The sequence below is a fragment of the Pangasianodon hypophthalmus genome, chromosome 3, assembly GCF_027358585.1.
Source record: "Pangasianodon hypophthalmus isolate fPanHyp1 chromosome 3, fPanHyp1.pri, whole genome shotgun sequence".
Lineage (NCBI taxonomy): Eukaryota > Metazoa > Chordata > Actinopteri > Siluriformes > Pangasiidae > Pangasianodon > Pangasianodon hypophthalmus.
This window is the reverse complement of record NC_069712.1, coordinates 12,560,001-12,586,013: the sequence shown is the minus strand read 5'-3', so window position 1 is coordinate 12,586,013 and position 26,013 is coordinate 12,560,001. Positions and strand designations below refer to the sequence as shown.

Sequence of the window (26,013 nt, the reverse complement as noted above, 5' to 3'; positions counted from 1 at the left end):
GACATAGAAAGGAAGGAGGCTCTTTGTCAGTGGGAGCAGGAGAGCTACACACAGTGTGTGTTTTGGGGATGCCTGTGTGATGATGTACATACCATTGCTGAGCAGCCAACCTTGGCCATTATGCTAACGCACTGAATTGGAATGCACACATGGTTAACAGTTACATGCAATTTGCACAGCGTGCTCAACTCTGCATAATTATGCTGTCTACTTTATCCTATCCCTTGTTCTGTCTAGTTAGCGTGTACTATGTGTTTACCCACTTAGTCGTGCACTTTTCCTGTGCTGTGAGACAGACCTATAGGGAAAGATGTCTGTGTTTCCAATTACATGTTGGTTTTGGTTACTAATGATAAATTAGTGCACCTTTCCCCTGAACATTTCCATTTTTATAGTGGGACCTGGCACAAAATAGCCCATAATATTGAAGTGTGGGGGAAAAATCGATATAGTTTGCAAAATGATTTACAAATAAAAAGAAAAGTATTGAACATAGTTGGAGTGAAACCACTAAAGTTCATGGGGGTAAATATAAATCAAGCCACTGCGTTTATTCTTAAAGAACCCTTGAGGAACGTTTTGCTTCTAACAGCATACTTCATTACTTCATTACTTCCCACCTCAGAGAAAAGTAAGTGCTCTTGAAATGACACCTCATTATTTAAACCCTGTAACAGAAGAGTTTGGGTTTGGAGGTCTGGCATTGAGAAAGAAAGGCACAAGTGTTGTGCTGACAGAAATGAGCACTGACACTGCAAGACTTCTCTCTTATGCTGAATGTTTATGTTGTAAAATATGTCATTCAATTGAAAATATAATCCATTTATTAATTAATGATTAAAAATTGTTTTTTAGTTGTCATGGTGAAAGATTTAGTGTGATGAGGGCTGTTCATTGTTTTCCTATAGCAGCATTCAGAGTCCAAAGTCCAATTTGCTAACGATTACAGTTTTCTATTTAATAAAAAATGGTATACTATACTTTTTTTTATCCATTTCTAATTACATTTAATGGAGTCATTCACTCACTTTTCACCAATTACTAAGGGAAAAATGCAGAAAAAAGAAACCTCGAAACCCATGTCGGAAACAAACCAATGACACTAAAGACTTCTATAAATGTTAAATAAACATCTCCCTACAGGACGCTTCACTACATGGATGATTATATAGTATTCTTTGTTAAATTAAATGCATGTTTGTAATCTGTTATTATTAGACATTTTAGATTATTTTTAATTTATTATACTTGGATTACATATAGCATCCGCTATCCAAGATTGAGTGAATTAGCCATTACTGTAGAAACAATGACGTATTAGTATGAGCACGTCAATATAAATCTGGATATGTCTTGCAGCTACTTTCAGATCTGCTGTTATAGAAAGTTAATCAACACCTTCAAACCAATCAGATTTTTAGATTTTAACACCACTGTGGTATAAGCGAGAAAAGCTGATCTGCACCACAGAAGGAGTTATGCACTGTAGTACCCAGTGTCCTTCAGCTGTTCAGCTTTAACTGAAACATCACTGAAAAACCTAGTTACAATCACAAACCATTTTCTCTTACCTCAAGGATGACTTTATTCAGTCCTTTTTGAATTATCCAGACATTAATGAGCCAGTGGTACAAATATCTAAAGGTAAGGTTTTTTTCCCCCTCTTATTTGTCTGTTTTATAACCCATAGCCAATGGAATGCAGTAGTTCAAGTGGCAGTGTTTCCATTTAACTGTCAGTCCTTCAGGAGTGTCAGTCATGTGACTGTCTCTCAGTTTCAAACCTCATTTCATCAGGAGAGGAGGACTCAAATATATGGAATATCTGGTTCAGTGCCAAATTGGACATCAGCTCCCTGGTCTCGTGTAACCATGCAGTGGGAACCGGAGCATGCTGGTGTGTGTACAGTGCCTCTCTCAACTCTTCTGTTTATCTGCCATTTATTGTTCTATTGATTGCATAATGAATTGGAGAATCTACTCTTTACGTAGTAAAGTGAGAGTTCCAGGTTCTGGTGGGAGTTTATATATTTATCTAACTAGCAAAAAAAAAAAAAGAAGAAGCTTGGCATGGTGAAGAGCTTGGATCTGATTTCACTATGTCGTCTTAGTGCTCCTTTTGTTTGGAAAGGTGATGCTTCACAACAGCTTCCTTTGAATAGCCACCTTTGTCATTTTTGCTCTAGACTGTTAGTTCAGGAATGTTGGACCGGGTTCAGGAACTCTGTAGAGTCAGGAGATTACTGGAGCATGGTGAGACTCTGATAACTGACACCATCTCTCACTACACACACACCATCTCACACACTCTTTGCCATGGTTTGAAGCGTTCCCATTCTCTTTCTTTGGCCATTTCACTCACTTGTCCTCACACCACAAAGATCCTATTCAGTATGAGCCTTGGTGGCACTAATCGTCTTAACACAATGACAGTAAGAAGGATAGCATCTAAATAAGTTCTTACCAAAAAGCATTACCTCAAATGAACTGTATTGGTTCTACTCATGAAAGTGGATTGTGTTGCGGTGTGTGAGGATGTGTGTGTATGTGTGGACAGATATTGTGTCATGTTTTGATCGTTGCGTGCGATGTTGGGATTGGTAGTTAATAAACCATGAGCAGAGTGCAGGCGTAGAGCATTTGGGAAGTGGATTGGCCTCTGGGTTTTAGGCACTCAAGTGGAATATCTGGTTCACTTCCAATTTGGAGAACATCTCGCTGACCTCCTGGAAGTGTGTGTTGGCTCCATAGCTTTTTAAGCTCCCGGGTGCACGGGAGCGTGCAGTACTTCTGTCTTGATGGTCTGATGATTTTGAAATACATAACACGCCCAGTAGTTGCTGGGCTTTGAATAGCTTGGCATAAAGCCATAACTCTTAATCCATGCTTTATCAGCAGATGGCTAATCATATTACAAGAAAGAGAGGGTGCATGTTTGCATGGGTGTCTTTGGCCATACATTTGAGTGTATATGTATGTGTACATGCATACGTGTACTGTTGGTGCCATAACTCATCCTTAGATGAACAGATGGAAAGAAAAATGTCCTATGATAAGTAACCCATTTAGTCTGCTAATCCTAATTCAGTCTTTCTTGTATTCAGACGGGACTGTTACTTTGCTCTGCAGAAATATAAATGAGCCTGAATTGACCTCTGACCTGAAGCTTGTCTCTTTCCTTTGGTGTCATGATATCTTTCTCAGTTGCTGTGGTAACTGTGTCCAAGAGGAAGGAGGTAAGGAAGAGAGGAAAGGAGGATGCTTAAATTACCAGGGCTATGGCCTTTATTACAAAATTCTCTTCAGATTTTATTCAATTTAGTCTCACTTAACAGTTAGTCTCCTATCCTTTTTGTATAACACAAATGAAATAGTCTTTCTTCAGGTCCCCCAGGTTGGTTCATGTAACACATTTCCCCAGCGTTACATGAGACAAATTAGGAATGAGCTAAAAATATCATCTGTTCAACCATTCGTTCACAGGCAGATTATTGGATTATCTTTAGAGCTGTAGGGAACACACGTAGAAATTTGACTTCTGCCATGCACTTGCAATCTGTCTATATGCTGCTCAATAGCGTAAGAGTCAAAAAGAGAGAGAGAGATGTATTTGTTTTCAGTATTTGCACTCGGTTTGTATTAAGTGCGTCCCAACTTTCCTGTTTGTGAATAGGAAAACGTTTAAATATTTAAGTGTTAAAGCTGTAGACAGTCGAACGGTAATAGATTATAAGTGTGCATTTCTGTAGTAACGCCGCATTTAATTCTCAGGTTCCTCTCTCTCTCTCTCTCTCCTGTTTGTTTGGCCATCTTTCTTTACTTCATTATTCATTACGTAGTCCATTAGGCTCTTTCGGTGCTTTCACTGATATGTTTATGTTTTTTCTTCAAACGGATCTGCACAAGTCAGTCATCACGGAGGGAGGCTCAGGTGTCAGATGGCAAACCCACTTGCTCTGGAATGTCTCTGAGACACTGAGGAGTCAGACTGATTCCCTTTTCTCTCCTGAGGCTATGGCAGTGTTTCCATGACCCTTCTTGGGAGATGAGCAAGGACAGTTGAAATCAATAGCTGAGATCTGCTTTACCTCGAGCCCCTTCTAGCCCGGCTATAAATGAGCGGGTGACTGGGAGTGAAATTGATTGTAGAGGCAGATGGAAAAGACTCAGGTTTGTTTTGAAACTGACCGCAGTGAGGGAAACATGAGATTAGCTGTAAATCATTAGCTGCTGTATTAGTGTCTCCATTGATGTGGAAACGGGGAGCTCATCTTTGACCCTCTGAGACAAAGGAGAGACTGATGTAAAAATAGCTTGCATGTAATGTGTTGTATTACTAACTCAACCTAATGGAAGCATGCATCCGATTTATTGATTAACATTCCTTTGAACATTTTCTGAGGTAAACACAAGGTTGGCCATTCTGAAATGTCATTTAGTCCTGAAGTTAATGTCATGTCAATATCAGGAGATAAGATTTTTTTCTTGGAGAGCTATTCCTGTTATTACTTCTAATTACTTCTATTACTAATCCTATTATTATTATTACTATTACTTCGTCTCTGTCCACTATCTCTGTAGTCTTTGTGCAGGTACAGACAAGAATTTTGATGTTTTCCAGTACTGAGAACAGAGCAGAAAACGCAGCTTACTCAAAACTCAAATATAATGGAAAATTAAGGGTCTTTTTTTTTTTTTTTTTTTTTAATTCTATCGATATTCATCTATATAATGTGAATTCAAAACTTCACCTGTTGCACTCAATGGGTAGCGTTGCTGTCTCACAGCTCCAGGGTCCCCGCTTCAATCATGAGCACGGGTTACTGTCTGTGTGGAGTTTCACAATGTGGGTTTCCTCTGGGTTCTCTGGCTAAATATGCTAAATTGCCTGTAGGTGTAAAAAAAAAAAAAAAAAAAAAAAACCTTCCTTACCTCAATCCAACATTCATTCACCTGTTACTTTATATATTTTACAGGCATGAATTGTAAATGCACACAACATTGTCTCGAAAGTGTCCCAAAACAGATTTTACATCATCCTGAACCCTATTTTTACCATCCTCAGGATTATGGGATGTTGACTGACTCAGTTTGTTCATGGTACCCTCCATTGGATTAGTGTCCCATCCTGGATAAATTCTCTTCGCCTTGGGCCAAGTGTTTTCCAGAATAGGCTCTGGATCCACTGTGACCCTGACCACAATAGAGCAGTTACTGAAGTTGAATATTCAATGAATGAACTGTTGCACCCATACAATAAAGATGCAAGGCTGAGACAGACCAAACTTCTCTTTATGGAGGTTTATCCAGCATTGCAGCAGTTCTAGTAACTTATACTTTCCCAAAGGTTTTGTGGTATCCATGCACATATCAGGCTATATGACTATGATGGTCCCCCTGAAAAAATAGTCCCATCAATGAAAGGACAAAATTAGGCAGATTTTAATGAAGAATTCATAATAAATTTCTACAAAAATGCTGGGAAACATGTTGAAATTCTTGTCTCTGGTAATTGCACATATGCTACAGATGGTGTACAGTAGGTTGAAAAATACTGGAATATTCCTTTAATACAGTCTTTTTAGGGGAAGACTGTGGCTGGAGCATTTACTTTGTACAGAACAGCTTTGCTCAGTAGTTAAGCTAGCTAATCCTATCCTCAAGGCAAGCAGGCGATTATCTTTGTGTATGGTTGTACTTTGTGGGTGTGTTTGTTAACAATTCTCTGTATTTGCTTCTTTTGTAGATTTGGGCTATGACTTCACTGACCTGTCAGTGTGTTATGTTCAGCATACATACATATACATATAATAGAAGATCTGATAGCAGTTTTCCCCCAGTATTAATTATGGTTTTTATTAATATAAAATAACCTACTATGAGTAATCTTTGTGCATCTCAGCTTAAGCCTTCCCTTGGTGTCCCTGTACCCTGAGAGAAAAGCTTGAGAGGGATGGATCAATCCTTTAACACCCCCATCGCCTCTAGTCTAATCCCCGTATAAATAGGCCACCATGTCTATTTCACAAGCAATAAAGCAGTGTGTTCAGAAAGAGCCCCTCTCTCAGGGACTGCTGTGGGTTATTACTCTGGCAGGAATAAGATCCCAGGGGGCAAGACAACAAAACTGTTCACATCTTATCCATTTTCCACCCTTTCCTTCTGTCTTCATATGAGGGTGCTGATATTTGTATCCCTTGTGTCAGTGGCCTGAGAATGGTGCTTCATATTCCTATCGCTCTTTCCTTTTAGAGGTATACATGAACAGAAAGCAAATGAGTTGACCCTGATTTTGTACTCTCTAGGACAGAAATGTGTGTGCTGCCTTGTGACTAGATCAGGCACCTTAACCTATTTGCGTATCTTTGTCTGTTCCCTAATGAATAGGGCCAATTTTAGAAGCTTTAATGGGAATGGAAAATTCTACACTGAGCAGAAATATTTCCCCAGTTAAAATCAGAATTTATTTTTCTCCTTAACTTCTCAAAGACAAATACGCTGCAGGGAATGTTGTAGACTAAACATTAGCATGTGAATATATCAAAAAAATAGCTATCTTTATTTCTGTAGTACCCTTTTCAATTAGACTTGAAGTGCTTTACATATTTCTACGGACCTGCCAACCTTTATGCATTTTGTCTCAGAACCTCCACATTTTAACACCAGAGCATGCTGCTATCACTCAAAAATATACAAAAAGAGCCCCCCCATTTAAATCAGTAGATGATCGAATCAACATATGAATCTAGAAGTGACAACTGCTTAGGTGTTTTGAACTTTCCAGTGTTAGCGGACACCCTGAAAGCCCCATCCCTCGCCCCATCTCACATTAGTAATCTATCGTCCTCAACTTGATTTTCTTGCTTGAAAGATCTCACTTTCTGTCAAAGTAAATGGAGAATGTTTATTATAATAATGTGAAATAAACTCTATCTATAATGTATGTTTGACTTAGCTTACATTAGACAAGTATATAGTTAAGTCTGAGAGATCAGTTAAGTCTGGGAATTATTGAACAAAGTATATTATTGAAAGTATATTGTTGAGTCTACAAAGATTATTGAAATGACTATAAATATATAATAATTACTTCAAATCACAATTTTGAATATATATTAAATAGGAAAAAAGACTTAATAACTACAAATCTGCCAGGTTAAAAAATAGAAAAAAGACATGTATAGAGCTTTGCATTAATAATGTGTAGAGTTTCATAGAGTTTAGTAGCAAAAAACTGTGAATGTTCTTGGGATTAACAGTAAAATTGTCTCCTATGAAATATTCAACAGCACTGTACCATGAACATTAACTGCTTTAAATATGTTTCTAATCTCCCTCTCTCTCTCTCTCTCTCTCTCTCTCTCTCTCTCTCTGTCGTCGTGGATGATTCCTCTACCCACAATGCTCTGGCCATTTACATATCACTCTGTCTTTCAGGTAAGTCACAATAGAAAGTTATATAATTTGCAGTGTAATATAAAATCTGCTCTTCTATCAATATGATCATTATGTGTAGTGAAAATTGTAGTTGTTGACTGAAGAAAGTCTGAAATCACGTTAATAATTTGAGTCGGCTTGACAGCAGGGTTTCCCTCCTCTGGCCCCCCCTAGACTGGTCGATCATCAAGAACTCTATAATTACAGGGATTACACGCTTCCAGTAGTTAGTGTCTGGTAGCATTAATGGCGTCACATGAGACGCATGCCGTAACCTGTCTCAAATCAGCATTTGGAGAATAGTTTCCAGGAGGAAGAGATTTACATTCATGATAAACTATTGAACCGAGCCTGTGCGTGATTGACATCACAGGAGTGTGTGTGGTTTGTTATCCGAACACTTGAGTAGGGGAGCTCCACGTCTTCACACTGGGAGAAAATCCCGGAGACAGGAAACGCGTTTTCAGCTGTGCACAAATTGAAAGAGGTGGTGAAATAGAGAGAGCTGTACAGCTAATTAGCTGTCAGCAGGGGTGTAGATTCTACAATGACAAGCTCATTCTGCTCTTTTTTCTGGCATTCCTCTTTTTTCCCCATGTATGCTTTCTCCTCCTGTGTGTCCGAAAGGGAGCATTGTGGTTACACCTGCCCTCCATCTCTCATTAGTCAACTGTTTGTGTGTGTGTGTGTGTGTGTGTGTGATTTAATGCATTCTGTGTTGGAAGTGAAACTTTTTAGAAGCAGGTCTTAAGCAGTTCTTGCAGTCTTTAAAGGGGCAGTTTGTAATTTTTAGAGCCTCCTGCTGCTTGTGAGGTGAATTGCAATTGCAATGAAAACATAAATCAGCCTTCCCCTTCCACCTGACTGATCCCACCCACAATCCTGAAACTACATATGCTCATTAGTCTTTTAAGGAAAATGGTCAGAGCTGATCTCTGTTTTGGCTGGGGGCGGGGCTAATATTCAGGTTAAGAAAATGTAAACGAAAGTCTGAAAACAAAGAAACTAGCCACGGGCTAGCACATACATCCTCCAAGACGTGTGAAGCCAGTCAACCCCACCTTTTCAAACTGCTGCTCATGCTGCATCACAGGGCAGCGTAAGACATTCAGAGGAAAGTGCTATCTTCTGCATGCATGAGTTCACAGACACCCACGGTTGGCTAGCCTCACTGTGATTGACAGGGGAGAGAGTATGCCTTCCCTCCAACCCTGATAGCTAGGTCAGTTTTGCTTTCTAGCCTCCTGGCCATGGATGGCTGCGGCAACATCAGGATTTGAACTTGTGTTCTCCGGATGACAGGGTGAGCACTCTTCTGTTGCGCCACTTACTTTGGAGCCTGATTACTATGATAATTATAGGACTAGAAACACAAAAATTACATTTGAAATACACTGATTTTCGACTATTTAACTATTTAAGCTACAACATTACAATTGAAAATAAAGTCAGGCTTTCTCAAAAAAAAAAACTATATTCAAGCAAATGTAATTCTATATCATCTTCATGAGGTTTTTAACTAAATGGTGCTTTGACGCCACATCAATCCTATAGTCAGTAACCTACCGTCGTTTCAGTCCTGCTGAAAAGCTCTTTGCGGAAAGACTGAGACACTCAGCCCTGCTCTTTTTTTTTTTTTTGGATGACTTCAGCATTAGTGTTTAAGTGGAGATTTTTCCCAAAGCAAGCCATTAAACCAATAGAGGAGAAGCCCAATGAATTTGAAAATCACACACAAAACACTTAGCAGTGGGGAAACACATACACACATTTACAAAATATCATACAGTCATGTACACATATTCTAAATATAGAGCAGAGACAAACTATATCCAAATAAACAAATACAAACTATGGAAAGAGAGCTTGTGTTCAGATGATGTGCAGGGAAAACTGCAGTCTGTCTCTCTGTCTGCTGATGTAAAAAATAAAGACTATGATGCTCATCATGAATATCTTTTCACCATACTTATTACTGTTTAAATTTATAGTACAATTATAGAGGAGTAGTGATTTATAACCTCACTATCCAGAGTCACCTAGAAGAGGATGAGTTCCCTTTTGACTCTTGTTCCTCTTAAGGTTTTTTTCCCCTCATGGTTTCTCAGGAAGTTTTTCCTTGCCATTTTGACCTCTGAATTGCTCACTCTACATTGGGATTTCTGTAATTCTGCTTTGTGACTGAATTTAATTTAAAAAGCTCTTGTTTGCAGTGACAAAAAGGTGCATTTTTTTGGTGCTTATTGTCTGCAGCAGAGACCAATGTTTTCTATTATCCTTTGAGTTTTTAAGGTAAAACCTTCATTCACACCAAAACTACTCCAGGTATTTAGATGCTCTACATATTTAATCTAGAAATTTAAATACCATAAGCCTCAGATACTACAAGGATGTCTTCCCATTTTCTTTTTCATCTGTCTTTTTATACAACTCATTCCTCTGTAGTTTAGGTCAAAAATGCTAGCTCCGTAGCATTTTTCTGGTCTATGTTAACATTTACAGCTATAAACTGTAGTATGTCTCATGCATATTCTAGTCTGGTGTGGTAGTATACAAAAAATCTTGTCTTCTAAACATTAAATGCAGTACAAAAGGATTTTGGCAGCTGCTCAAGGTTACATCATGTCTTGTTTGGAGTTTATTTAAACAGTGTATTTGTTCTCCTTTTAATCAGCATGGTTGGTCTTGGACATGCCCTTGCTTTGTGGTAAACTGTGGTAAACTGTCAGCAGGTAAGCGGATGTGTACTGACAGTGTGATAAAGCTAACATGTTTGAACTGAAAAGTCACTTACTGTAAACTTCCCCTGTTTTTTTTCTCCATATTACACAGGGTATCAGTTTATCCTCTTTCCTGTTCTACAAACTAATCTTAAGTTTGATAGTGTCCCATGTTAGCAGAGCCATAAGTGTACCTGAATTAAAAAAAAACGGGTCTTTTTCTGTTGTTTGTACTTCGTAGGTTATCAGCACAGCATCAAGATTTCAAGACAAATTCACAGCTAAACTCAGAAATAGTGAGAGTTACATTTGGTCTAAGGGCAGGGGTTAGTGGTCATTCCTTCATTCCTTCATTCATCTTCACTAACCACTTTATCCTGGTCGGGGTCACGGTCGATCTGGAGCCTTTCCCAGGAACGCTGGGCACGGAGCTGGAATACACCCTGCATGGGACGCCAGTCCATTGCTATGCACACACATGTTCACACTTTAGAGTAGCCAGTCTCTAAACCGAGGTGGGAGGAAACTGGAGAACCCAGAGGAAACCCAAATGAACATTGGGAGAACATTAACAGAAACTCCACACCGGCAATAACCCAAGCTCAAGGTTGAAGCAGAAACCCTGGAGCTATGAAGCGGAAACACTGCCTCCACCACCCTGCTGCCTGGTCATAACTGTCTTCACATGAAATAGGACCAAATCTCTCTGAATGATAAATTTTACATGATATCAGTTTGGTCTGGGACCACAGTAGTTCTTATTATAGTACAGCACTGATGAGGGTGATTTCAATATCAGTGAATAAATTAATTAGATGAACTTTTAAGTTAGTGTGTAAGATGAAGTCATGTTACATTGACAGGAAATCAGTAATTGTGTTTCTACAAAGGATTCATAAGCACAATATTATGCAAGTCCGTGAGTTTTCTGATTTTTTCCGCTTTTTTTTTTTACACACAGTCACACCTAAAGGCAATATTTATAGAGGGATTATAGTGCTTAATATTGACTCATTGACAGTCTGCATCTATTGTTTATTGCTGTCTGCTGTTATCTGTGAGAAAACATGAATTCTTTAATGAGACATAATAAAAGAAATGGTGTTGGGGTGGTTTGTCTTAACTAAGTTGACATTACACATAGATATACACCATCCTTGAGCAGAATATTCAGGTGGCCAAAAAGAGTGAAAGTTTCTAGGCTCATAGCAGAGTATGTGCTGTTCAGTGACCTCTTTTGGAGTATTGGAGAGCTTGTTTAAATGTTCAGTTCAGTTCTATTCATTCGACTTATTGTGTACAGCTTACATCAGCTAGTGTTATAGGTAACTGTATGTCTTATCCATTGTGCCCATAATAGACAACTGATTGAATTTGCGCATTGGAATTCAGCAGCGGAGAAAGACACTGTCAGTTGTGTAACCTCTTTCACATCATCTCTGTTTCTCCTTCTCTGGCTCTCACCTCCACCAGTTTGCTCTGTGATACCCACTAAGCCCTTCAAAAATGGCACCCTTTACAGTCAACCTTAGCACAGTACAGTACATAATATAATTTTAAGCCTTAAGCCTGTAATATGACCCACTTATTCCCAAAAACACACATTTTTTATTATTTTATTATGTTTTGAGCATTCTGACCTTTCTTTGATAAATTGTAGGATTGACATAATAATAATAATAAAAAAAATCTTGGTCCAATTAATGCAGGCCAATACGTAACATCCGAGCTTCACCAGTCCTTAGCAATATTTATTGCAATATATTACAATTGCAATGTGTACCAATGTAATAATAGTATGCCATTTTTATCCATATTATCCAGCACTAGTCAAGAGTGTTCATTAAAAATGACTGCAGCTCATTAGGATAATGCATCTGTAACTGTAAAGTATTGCAGAAGAAGCGCTCACACTTCTACATGATTAAAATGCTCTTATTGCCATCTTTATTTAAATGCAGAGTGGTAAACAATATCCCATCACCCTTGTTTAGTTGTGTGGGACTGTGTGAACTCTTCAGCTGGATCTAATTGACTCACAGCTAATTGCTCTGAGCTGTTATCTGCCAGGCTGTTGGATCCATTTAGAGTATAACAGCGCTGTGTAAAACTTTTCAAGCCCTTAACTGTCAGAACAGGATGTTATTATTCTCCATAGAGATCTCCACTCAGGTTCAGTGAGAGGTAGAGCATGGTGTGTGTGTGTGTGTGTGTGAGCGAGAGAGGACGTGACTAGGTGAATATGTGTAAACCGGGCTGCATTCATGTTGGCCTGAAACTAGTTCTGTTTTCTCATATACTCATTGAGGTAGGATCTCATGGTGCTGGATCCTGAATAAGTGGAGCTGTAGGGGTAGGAGAGCTGATGAACTGCCGGAACTGTGCTCCTCAGGAGTAATCAAGTTTTGATGACCACAATGTTACGTATTCAAGTCAGCCATACTCTTCCTGGAAAAGGGCAGAACCATAGCACTGACTGGAAACACACTGCTCGCTGCTCCGTGTGATAGATTGTTTGCAGATTGTCTAACGCCACTCACTGATACTCTCATTGGAGTGTTTACTTGTGTCGCTTTGGAAAATGTACAGTAACAAATAAAATATTTATCATTATACAACATATTCCTTGCAAAACAGTATGAAGTGCAAGACTGAAAAAAAAAGTCTCGTTGAACGTTTCCTAATAGTGGATGCACTGCATAGGAGGAACCATGAAAATATAGATTACAATAAGTCATAAGTTATATGTACATTGCTATTCATTTTAATTATTAGACAGATAAGGTCAACATATTGTATGTGCAGGGAGCATTTAATCCAGTAATAGTATGATTTAAATATTAAGTAGTAGTTTGCAGCTCAGTTAAATGAACAGAATTTACAGAAGTTACAGAAGCTGGAAGCCAGTAGGAGCAAAAGCGCCCATTCCCATGACCTTCTAATTCTCCAGAAAGCAGACTCAAAGTAAGCAGCTTATGTCAGAATCATAAAGAAATGTCAGAAGTAATGACGAGCATTGACAGCTGAGAGGACTTAATAGCTGCTCAGAGGATATGGAAGGTGTTGTAGGCGGTTATACAGAAAAGAGATGCAAATGTTTTTGTCTTTTGTGTGACATTTTGATGACATTTTTTCTTTTTTTACTACTAATATTTTAACATACAATATTTGACCTTTGTATTTGTTCAAATACAAGGTTCAGGAGTTAAGGTTGATGAGCTATGGTTGAGGTGTTACAGTTAAGCAGTTATGCATAAGGAGTTATGGGTAACGGTTTGTGGTTATGAAGTTAAGGTTAAGGAGTTATTACAGTTATTACAGAGGCATTTAATGTAGAATAGTGATAGAGCAGTTTTCTTACCTAAGGAAGACATGAACGCGGAGGACAGGAGAGACAGACTTTCTGAGATACTGACTTTTTATTCTGGGTAAGTTACCCCGACCCAAAAATCATGACCAATGAAATGACCCTTTCCTGAATTTCTAGGGGAGGAAGGATAGCTCTGATCAGCATGATACATCATGGGGAAGGGGTGGGGATGAGATATTCAAAGCTCTCTCATTTCATCAATAATACTGTATAATTATAGTAATGGTCCATTAATAAAAATCAATAGTTTATTTAAAAATTTTATTTACACCACTTTTCCACACTGCATCCTAGGCCCCTGGGTTTTCAGACTTTAATGGGAGATCCAGTGTAAACTATGCAACATTAAGCTTCATCTGACAGGAAAGAAGCACTGTTCCATTGCTGAAGTTTCCACACTCCCTCCAGGTCAGCATTAAGTGCTGCAGAGAAATCTCAGATACTTCCTGTCTGTAAGCTTTCTGTCCTCAGTCTGGGTGTACACTATCCCCCTGCTAACTGGATAACATATTGTACTCCCACTAATGTGACCACCAGACCAGGATTCAGGGTGGAATATTAGGATGGGTAAAAGCTCTTATCTCAGGGATTCTGTAGAAGAGAAGATGGGATGTAAAGAATGAGGAAATCTCTGGGGACTTCATGTCATCCCTCCAGTTTTCTTCCAGTTCTCCCTAGAAGTCTAATATATTGTCTTTCTTCTGTACAGGGCTAAAGTAGACCCAATCTGTCTATAGAGAGGGAGTACTGTGGACACATAGCCATGGATTTGAACTCCATCTGTTGTGTATGTCAAGTGAAGATCATCACTCATTACTAGTGATGAGAAAAGCATCTTCCCATCCTTTATAAATAGTGTAATACATGCTTCTTTAATTTGACTATTTTTGGCCTGCATTTTGTTTGAAGTTCCTCAGCTCTAACTTAACCGTAAAATCTCTGTACTCATTCTGCAGTTCTGTAAATTCTTTTTTTACTGTAGCAAACAGGACAATGTTTTTGTTGGACAGCGTATATAACCCCAAATTGCCACTATAAATTCCCTTTATAATAAAGTCATCGGATAGCAAATGCACTATTACTGCAAGATTGCTTATCCCGGTCTTCAGGAAGATCTCCGATCTTTAGGCTTTTTTTTTCTATGTTTGCGGCTGAACTGTTGAGTCTGGTCTGGAGAATGTATTAGTGATGTGGCACTGTGGTGTAGCTAAGTCCAATTCTCTGGAGATGCTCTGCTTTATAGTTTGTCTGGTCTGAATCACTCTTGTCTGCTCTTACATTTGCAACAGAATGAAATGAGTGATGCTCACTGAATCTGCTTTGTGTTGACTCTGTCAGAAGATAGTTGCGTGTTTAATGGCATTTTAAGTGCATTTTGAATGGCCGTATTTTACGAGTAATGAACTCCATCATGTTCCCTCTGTAAATGGAGCCTGCTAGACTACGAGAGAGAGAGAGAGAGAGCGAGAGAGAGAGAGAGAGAGAGAGAGAGAGAGAGAGAGAGTACAGATATCACAACCACATCTCGAATTGGAAGGAAGGCATCATGTTTTCTCTATCTTTGTATGGTGGTTGGATATGAGCCAAGCGCCAGCAAACACAGTGTGTAGAAAATAGACAGAATTAATGGCAAAATGTTACTAATATAAAATCTTGTAAAAGCCCATATCAAACCCACACAGAGAGTAAGTGACTCAATAATGAGTGAGTGGCATCGTATAAAGTGTTATTGAGTATTTTATTGTCCCCTGACTCAATAATCATGTTTTCATTTTTAACATTAAAAAACTCCTATGCGTTCTAGCTAGCGACTTAATGAGTGAGTGTTGTAATAAATGGATATGTGTCTGAATGAAAGAGTGAGTGAGTAAATGAGTGACTTGAGAGAGAAGGAAATGTAATTCAGTGGGAATATATGAAGCTTTATGGTGAAAGATTGCTGTAAGAATAACACTGCAGATCTTGACTAAGGTTAAGGGCTTAGTCGAGGCATCTGGGCTTCTACCACAGCTGTTTATAGTTCACTTTGCTGAGCTGAACTATACTTTATGAGCCACTCAATCCTCTACCTTCAGGTCTTTGTAATTTGTGGACGGAATATCGCCACACACAGTGTCCAGTTTTATTATTGTTGGAGTCAATCTGATGTCTGTTTCTGTGCTAGAGTTGTTCTTTATAAAGTAGTAGCTGATATTTCTACTTACAACTGTACCGAGCAAAAGTTACCTGGAAACAGAACGAGAAACAAAAGATTGAAGGTAAAACATAGCCATGAAGGTCAAGTATTTAGTCTGTGTGCCTTTTTTATAAGGTGATCTTTGTTTATGCTATCAGTTTATCCCCTGATAAGTGGACGCTTTTCTGTCCATGTCCATGAATTGTGTTTTTTTTGTTTGTTTTGCTGTGCTGATTCCTGTCAATGAAGCCAGTAAACATGTAATGATTAATGACCGAGTTGCACCCAACACACAGGTGATAAAAGATGTTTAATAATGTAGGAAATGCCAGGAGTGTAGTAATGATGTCCAGAACATGTGGATTTTACAGATTAGTGAAAGATTCCATTTAAAACATTGATCCTGAAACTCTGCGGAAATGCCGCTCATTCTCTGCATATGGCATGGCAGGAAAGCCATTTACAGGATTTGTTCTCCCTGCCATTGAGAAACAGCAAAGAAAATGTTGTAAAAGCATGAGTAAAGACCAACTCTGAGCCTGACCTCTTGAATCACACTTAAAGGTTTATTGCCCCATGAATCATACACTCTAAGTTTGTATGAGCCTGAAGGGAAGTGGAGGTGCATTAGGCAGCGTTGCCCTGCGGTCTATATTCACTGAGAGAGTTCAAATCAACACTTCCTTTTGTTCTGCAGTCGCTCTTCTGTCATCTTTTCCACTTGAAAATACACCCCATGACAAGCAGTGCATACATGTAATAATAGCTGTATTGTTTTAGGTTTCTGGAACAATGGTATCTTTATATAAATGTGTATAAAAGGCTTTTCTGATGAGACTCTGAGTAAGTGTTTTCCCATACTTCACAAAGGCTCATCCCAGGATGTGTAATTGGGTAATGAATCGCTAATGAACAGGCCTGGGTGGTCTGTTTAACCAAAACCTGCGGTAAATCACCAGAGAGCTGCACATACATATACTCAGACGCAACCACACACTTGTTTGATGTGGGAAAAATCTGCTTATAACTCAGTGTGTGTGCATGTGTGTGTGTCCTTTTTACCCTCCTTTGCCATGTTTTTATGATTATTACTCATCATGGATGCTACATGCTGCAATGGTTTGTTAATGGGCAGAGGCAGCGGCAGAGACAGTGGGGAGGAAGAAATAAAATATGTCCAGACTATTTGACGTGCTTTATTGCACTATATTTTATGTGCTTTTTCTTATTTTTTTTTGTTGTGTCTGAGTTTGGTTTTGTTTTTAAGACAACGATTGAAGAGAGTGAATGTCCATCCTGCCATGATGGCGATTATCCTGATGGGAAAAGTTCAGCTTGTGCTTTTTTTTTTTAAAAACTTTAGTAATATTTTGGCTAACTCTGAGCAAGGCCGTTACTTCTCAGCTAGGGGTTACAGTATACATTATAATCAAAATCTGAGAAAATATTGTATTAATGAATGAAAGAATGAAATTTAGTGCTCTATATGAAATATGAAAACACCAAACACAGGCATGTTTAATTGCCCTCATATACAGTTACAGTGAGTGCAAATGTTTGCATACCCAAAGATCCAAAACGAAATGTAATGTTCTAATAAAGTTCCTTCATTATAACAAAAATGGTCCAACAGGAAAATATTCATAATAAAACAAACAAACATGCATGTCTAAAGAAGATAATAAATGTGAACATTTATTCCATGTTACATTCTGCTGCCATGGTACATTCTGCAAATGTGTTGACTTTTAAATATTACACACCTTAAAGAGACAAATTCCTTTAAATAAAGTAGAACATGACAATAGGGATACAAACTTACGAGCTTGCTACTAAAATAGAATAAACGTAAAAAAAAAAAGTATAATAATGACAAAAATAAAATAAAAATAATAAATATCAAAAGAGAGGGAGTTTTAAATAATAAAGTATTAAAAGAGAATTAAATAAAAATGGAATTGTTTTGTAGTTAAATTGTAAAATGCAGTAGTTTCACTCAGAAACTAAGGGGATGCAAACTTATTGACTCAAGCTTAGGTCTGAACTCTTGTAACAGGAGAGCGGATAACACATTCCTATTAGCATCTTTAACAATGGAGGTACCCATGAGGAGTGGGGGTGTGGTGGGGTGTGATGCGGAGAGGTTGCCATGGCGTTCTCAGGTTAGCGTTCATTGCCTCACAGCTCCATGATGGCTATGTGTGTGTGTGAGTGTGTGTGTGTGTGTGTGAGAGAGAGAGAGCGAGAGAGGTGGTGTTGGTGTCAGTACTGTAGTGCTGACTGGAGACCTGCTATGGCTCAAGAGCTCAGGAGTACACTCCTCCTCACCACACCAATTACCCCTGCAATAAAAAAGCCTCCAGCTATTAGCCTTCAGAGACAGTGCCTGAGGGTTTGGAGTAAGAGCTTGGGCCTGAACGTACACATTGTGAAGTGCTGTAGGAGGAATAAAGATTGCAGTAGTGTTTAAGTGTTAAAGCCAGGTTTGGATGAACCATTGGATGTGGACTGTGTTTTTTTTTTTTTTGCTTCATCCTCAGGTCTCAGTGGCATTGCTTATCTGTTACAAGCAGTAATGTGTTTGAATATGTTCTGCTTGCTACCATAGTGATGAATGATTTATAGCTACTAATACAAACAGATAATATCAGTTATTACCCCTATAACCTGTATGCTTTAACAGCTTCGAACAGCTTCGAAAAAGGAACCACTTAACTGCAATGCTATTTTCAAATTGAGAACATTTATTGATTTATTGACAGTTTATGCAATCAGGCTGCTAGTGATTAATGTGGTGTGATTTGGGGGGTTGTTTGGATGCAGATTTCCTTGTCCATCTGCTTCCTTCCATATAGGACCCCCTACTAGTGTTCTAGTGTTAAGTTAACTCTCACAGTGTTCATTTGTATGTGGACCTAAATAAAGGATAAGAGTTTACCCCTGTACTCCTGGCGTATTATAAATTTATTCATCTCAGGGCGTATTATTTAGTATCTCCTCTATGATGAATTGTTTAGTAACTGCAGTGAGATTAAATGACATTATCTGGACCAACACAGGCGTCCTGGAGGTTAGATTAATACTAGCGCTAGCCAGGTGATACTGAGTACATTTTACTACACTATTTATCCACACTATTTCTGAAAAGTTTTTATTGTCTATAGTTTCATTGCAGGCACTTCGCTTGTGTTTAGGTTTTCTATGACTGTCCAGGGGCCGGGGACCTGCAGGGAATCATAGCCAGGGGGTCTGTGATTTATTCATTTATTTCATTACAGTCATGGAAATCGCAACCCGCTATTATCAAAGCTCTATTTATTATTGAGTTCTTATAGTAATTCGCCTGTTTGACTGGTCACTTGAATAAAATAGTTTTAATCCAAACCTCAGTAACTCAGAAACAGCCTATAAATAATGTCAGCTTGGAACTACTGTGTTCTGTGTAAGCTCTATGGCTCTTAATAAGTAGACAAAATATTATTATCCACATTTATATAACATTCATGAAATAAATCTGAACTGAGGGAGTGTGTGGAATTTATTTTACAGTTAAAAGAGGCTCTGGCTACAAAACCCCTGCTCTATGACACATACAATCTCTCTCTTTCATTCTCTTTCTTTTTTCAGCCAGTTAGAGAAAACGATTGTGAATTGTTAAATGTGAAACAAATAGAAATCGGTTAGATGTGCTTCTTACTGAATATTTACTGAATATTGCTATTTAATCCATCAGCATTTCAATTATTTTAAATTTAATATGTAAACTTGGATGATAGGAGTCAGCAAACACATTCGAAAACAATTTTATTGTAATTGGCAAAAAAAGTTTCACAATATTTTTTTAATGTCATCCAGCTCTAGTTAACACAGCAGTGTAGGTGTTAGTGTTTCGGCCTTATGAGTCTTCAGTACTGGATGGAACCTGAGACGAACAAAACATAGTACTGGAGCATTTCCTGTATTAGTGAGTAATAACTGATCTGCTGTTTCCTCTGCAATGACCTTGTCTTGGTTTTAACACTTTTGTTTATCTGTGAAAATCAATCATGATGGGCTTCCTTGTTTAAATATCGAGAGCTTCAGTACCTTCTCTCTTCTCAGTAACGTATTTGAGCAACCTGCACAGTAGTGTATTCATTTGGAATAATGGAGTCCAGTACAGTTTGGTGGTTCCTCTGCTTATTTCAGCAGTTAATGAGTGCACTGGTGTGGCCTGCTTTTAAAGATGGATCATATTCACGTCCAGCGTTTCATTCTTAATAAAGCTGATTGTTGAATATCAGGGCAATGCGCTGAAGGTTTTGCTTTTCAGTGTGGTATGTTTTCTGCATGTCACTTACGAAAAGCTGTAACTTTTTATGCCGTATTTAACAGTTTTTTAACCAGTGAGCTTGCAATTTGATCTGGCATGGAATCTTCTCCATACAGTACAACTAAAGAAAACAGAAAATATCTAAAACAGAAAATATCTAAAGGTATTTTTTCAAGGACATGGATATTGGCCTTACAGACACCTTCTTCTTTGATCATTATATGTATCGAATTATATATAATATATTATAATATATATGAATGAATTGGCCTGATTTTTTTTAGTAGTTTCTTCATACGCACCATTTTCAGTTAAAGCACACATCCTTCCCCACTGTTAAATTAACACCTGTAATGATCAGCCGGAGACACATGAACACTGTAAGACAATTCAATACTGGAGATTATTGGTTGTGTAGTAATGTGGATGAAACTGAAGCTGTGTGCAATGGGGGATTATTCAATATTTATATGATGCCAGACACATCAGGAAATAAGGCTCTGGTTACAGATGGGTTTTCCAGTACAGGTTATATGAATGAATGTATTCTAAGTTAATAAGCAGGGCTCTTGGCGTTGCCTCATCATTACATGCTGTTGCATTGCTGGGGAGCGGTTCCAAAATTAACAATTTCTGGATGCATATATGTCAGCTACATCCACTGAGAATATTTTCTGAATGTTACACCCATACCATATAATTTAGAGCTTTCCCCAGTGAACTGTATGCCAGTCTTTGCATTACTCATATAAACATGCCAACTACAGAGCAACATAAACATGAAATACAGTTAAATAATTGTACCAGACATACCTGTGTGTCTGTGTAAAAGGTTGTTTGAATGTATAATCTACATTTCTAGGCCTGCCTTTACAAGTCTGGCTTGTGAGAAGAATGCATAATGCTTATATACAGTGGGAGAAATGAAATCCATGTTCAGCAGGTCTGTCTGTAAACCTGTATGAGCCCACTGGTGCTGTTATAGGTTTATAGTATGTCTCTTGTGGGTCACAAAGCCAGCCAGCTACAATGGCCCATTTTCTATAAAAAGTATCATTTGTCAAAAAACATTTTTTCGTGATATTTCATAGTCCAGATATTTTCTGGGGCAAAGTTTTTCTTCCGTTTTGTTTAGTTCTGGTTCTCAACCTTCGTTGTCAGTTTTTTCACCATATAATTTTACTTCATGGGAATAGATTGGATGAGAATAAGAAAACCCATGTTTTTCAACACTGTATATACTGTATTATACGATTATACAATTATATTATACTAAGAACCATGGACCATGCAAGGAATTTATGTATGCCCTATGTAAAGTTTGTGCACTATAGCATCACAGGTATGCTATTTAGCAAATGGGCTAGTGAATTGTTTGTGGTCTACTTGTAATTTTATTATCTTCTAAAATTATTTTGATAACATGGCATCCAGATATTCGTTGTTTAAAATACACAATTTTGCACCATCACCTAAAATTATAAATCAATCCCTGACACTGTAAATAACAGTCCATTTATGAGGCATGAATTGTTGTTTTGCTAGATAGTGTCCGAGAGATGAGTGTATTAGTGGAGAAAGATGAGCACAAGGATGCCTGTTAACAGCTTGGTAATTAAATAAGCTGTGCTCCTAGTTCACAAAGTCATGGTCCTGGGCTTGTCTGACAAGTCTGACATCAATTCTAAACTTTCTTTGGAAAATACTCTAGCAAAGGGTCATTAAATTTGTCTGAGCTCAGACAGCGGAAATAAGAGAAAATAATAATAATAATAACATTTAAGTGATAATAATATATGTGAATATTCACATTTTCTCCCTAATTTGTGCCTTTTCTCCCACCCAGAGAGTTCTCTTGGCCATGAATGGCTGCGGAATCATCAGGATTTGAACTTGTGATCTCCAGATAATAGGGCGAGTGCTTTTTCTGTTGTGCAAGAAGCAGAGTATATTTTCAATGCCATGCAAATTCTGTTTTCAGGGTCTTTAGCATGAATAAAATAACATCCAGGTTAACGTCCATCAGCAGCGTATGTGACCGTGTACTCCTAGAAACAATTAATAGGCTATATAACGAAAGAGAGATACAAAATTGTACAATTCCTTTATTTGTTTTTATTTGTTTTGGTATAGGTCGTTGTATTATATTTGAAACCATGTTTTTTATTTGAAACAGTTTTATTAAGATCTGATATAGAGGGGTTTTAAAACTCTCTTCAAGCCTCTATTAAGCCTTCATTCAGAAATCTGTAGTCAGTTGAGTGTTCTTTGGAGCCCAGTGGTTTGGACAGGAAGAGGTGAAGAGCTGCTCTCCATAATTGACAGGGTGAGCTCTTGGTGATATTCTGGCTGGCAGAACTATAGGTGTGTTTATCACCTGGAGGACATGGAGCTATTTATAGCCTGTGAGCCGTATAGGTACAGCCTTCCTGTCAGAGCTAGTCTCAGAACCTCCAGACACACGTTGAGAGAAGGTGCTGAGGTTGCTGTAATGGCCTGTCACTTGATTGCTTTGTGTGTCTGTGTGTCTGTGTGTGTGTGTGTGTGTGTGTGTGTGTGTTAGGGTTGGAGGAGGAGTGCCAGGTAAGAAGCAGATGTAGCATGCTTTATGAGTTAGCACGTCAAGCTTTGTGCAGCCTATATGTGATTTTGGGTGGCATGAATCATGTATGAAAAGCTTGGCTGCTATAGATTAGGCTGTGGACTTTTATAGGAGAATTACAGTAACTCCTGTGTATTGCTTCAGATGGATCGGTCCTGGATGTTATTTGAACTCATGCATGCTAAAGGTAATAGGTTGTGACTTAAATCCAGGCATCTAATTCCTCAGCTAAGTGTTCCTACATTGCTTAAGCATACAGGCAGTCATTTTCCCTTTGATTTTCCCTTAGTGAGTGAACAGGGAGCAGAATGGAGTTATAATCTTTTTAGTCAGGAATTCAAGGCCAATCCCTGTAGTTGCATAGCACTGAGACTGTAAAGAAAACCTATAAAACAGTTAAGTGTAATTCACATTCTGTAAAAGTTGACTTGTGGGACTGGTTGTACTACAGGAGCCATGCCCCTGAGGTGGCTTCGCTGACGAAGTAATCATCTCAAACCACACCACTGAATTTGAACATATAGGAACCAGTCTGTGCAATCACTGGTTTCTAAAATTGTATCACTTACGTTTTATCACTGTAAAAGTAACCATCACATAGAATAAGAAATACACTTTCAGTGTATTCAATTCAGTTAAAGAACTTGAGCTAGCTATATATGATCATGCAAAAAACAGTATTACTGAAAACAAACAAACAAAAAAAAACAGTAAAAGAATGTTGATGTAGTATATTATCCACATGCAAACAGCAGTTTTGGAATATGGTGCCATATATGTAATCAAGGTCAAGTCAAAGCTTTGGGCAGTACAGAATGCAGTTTTAATGTGTGGGCCTATATGAGAGATCTCCCAGATTTTTTTTGTCTTGAATTGTCCTTCAGTCATCACTAGTAGTTTAAAACACCACACACTTTCAGATGAAGCTTACAAATAAGAGTCCCAACCAATGATCCCACATCTCAGAACCTTTAATCTCTCAGAATTTCTCAGGAAAAAACCTGACTTCAGATCAAACAAAAAATTGGTTTCAGGTCTTTCCCCACACTACAGGATGTTGACTCATAAAAAGCACCCCACACCACAGATCATCTGGTAAGACAATTGTTTTAGATCAAGCTAAAATCAAGGATACCTTTCGCAGTTGTCAGGAGGGGTGAATCATCCTCAAAATTGAGCCGATTATCCTCGTTTGTGACCCACGCATTATGTGTGTGTTGTTTTCCTAAAGGTACATTACAATCCACACAAAAATGGTTGAACAGTCACAGAATGATGCTTTTGACAAGGTTCATCCCAATTCCCTGACCTGAACCCCATTGAAAACCTCTGGGGTGAGCTGAAGAGGAGAATTCCCCAAAGGGGGCCTAGGATTCTGAAGTATCTAGACAGAATTCTGTATTGAGAAGTGGTCTCAGATTCCTTGCTCTGTATTCTCTAATCTCATCAGTCATTATCAAGTCAAGTGTCCAATTTTTGTATTTTTTTTTATTGTTGTTCCTTTATATAACTCTTATACATTGGAATGAAATGTCATTTCTTCAGGACCAGAAGGAACAGGAACAGTCTCTGAAACAACCTCTGAAATAGGAACAGCCTCTGAAACAGGAACAGTCTCTGAAACAGGAACAGCCTCTGAAACAATAACAGTATCTGAAACAGGAACAGCCTCTGAAACAGGAACAGCCTCTGAAACAATAACAGTATCTGAAACAGGAACAGTATCTGAAACTATCTCTGAAACAGGAACAGCCTCTGAAACAGGAACAGCCTCTGAAACAGGAACAGCCCCTGGAACAATAACAGTATCTGAAACAGGAACAGTCTCTGAAACTATCTCTGAAACAGGAACAGCCTCTGAAACAGGAACAGCCCCTGGAACAATAACAGTATCTGAAACAAGGACAGTCTCTGAAACAGGAACAGTCTGTAAAACATTCCTTCATTGATGAGGCATGTTGTCTTAGGATAGATGTTTTCTCTTGATAGTCTGGGCTGTGCTTATTAATGGTTGCCAGTGATACAATTATCATGCAGTATGTAACAGTGTGTACAGTGTGCGTGTGTAAGCACTGATACTGATCATTTACAAGGACACAGTGTCATTTATGCAAAAACTTCACTTTTACAGAGCAGCCAGGTGATTTTGTATTTGAATATAGTCTGCGTTTATGTAGAGCTAGTTTCCTTTACTTTAAAAAAGAGCCATTTTTGAGTGTATACACATCAGATCCTGCTGATATATGTTCGTTTTCTCTGCTTCAGCAGTGACACACACAAAAGCTACTTTAGTACAAGCTCCCCCTTGTGAAGAGTCTTCACCCTGCTAAACACTAATAAGCTATTCTGTGAGTGAGTTACAAGCATTTACAAATGTTGCTTTGTAGCACTCATCTTAAACTCCTTGAGGAGCAACAGGCACCTTGTTGTCTTCATTTCTTATCTAGGTCAGCAGTCTATTCTCCCTCTTCTCACAGCTTTTGAAGTGATATCCGCAGTCTAGTTTCTTTAATGATTAATACCTGACAGTTATAACTGAGTTGCTTGTGCCCTTTGAAGACAGCTGCAGTGTCTCAGTGGGAGTGCACTCATGCACTGATGTAATCTACAGACTCACTACCTTCATGTTCAATTAAGGTTTTTTTTTAAAAACAGAATCCTGCTGTCAGATAAGGGGTAGAGGTCTTGTTTCCAGAGACGCAAAATCATTTGAGTCAAGAGCTCCTTGGCGGAGGCGAAAATGGGGGATTTTCTAGTTCAGGATCTATTTTGCATTCTTGGTAACATTTGTTTTTCATCTTAATACTGGATCTTTTAGTAGAGGTTGTACATGTTTTTGTGGTGGGCAGACATGCGTCTGTGGGCATCTGTTTTCCTTCATTACAGTGAGAGGAAATAAATATTCAGACACTTTTTGTTTTTGTTACTGTATTTAATATACTTCCAGTGCATATATTCAATTCAAATGTTTTTTTGACTTTGTACTTATACAGTATATTCATAAGCATAAGCTATGTAAACAAAATTGATAGAGAAAAAGTATTCGGACACTATGTTAAAATGATAGACACTATATTTCCAAAAGTTTTGGGACACCCCTCCAAATCATTGAATTCAGGTGTTCCAATCACTTCATGGCCACAGGTGTATAAAATCAATCACCTAGGCATGCAGACTGCTCCTACAAACATTTGTGAAAGAATGGGTCGCTCTCAGGAGCTCAGTGAATTCAAGCGATAAGTCCATTCATGAAATTTCCTCACTACTAAATATTCCACGGTCAACTGTTATTGGTATTATAACAAAGTGGAAGCAATTGGGAGCAACAGCAACTCAGCCACGAAGCGGTAGGCCACGGAAAATCACAGAGCGGGGTCAGTGCATGCTGAGGCGAACA

General features: G+C 38.4%; 1 protein-coding gene and 1 long non-coding RNA gene across 2 annotated transcripts in view; both read left to right on the top strand.

Moving 5' to 3' along the window:
* Positions 1–26,013, top strand: part of ptk7b (protein tyrosine kinase 7b) — a 99,653-nt gene that overhangs the window by 35,441 nt on the left and 38,199 nt on the right. The window lies entirely within an intron of this gene.
* Positions 3,781–17,655, top strand: LOC117596852 (uncharacterized). The gene is made up of 2 exons (XR_004577842.2): positions 3,781–12,340; positions 12,469–17,655. It is a non-coding gene; the product is annotated as an uncharacterized LOC117596852 (long non-coding RNA).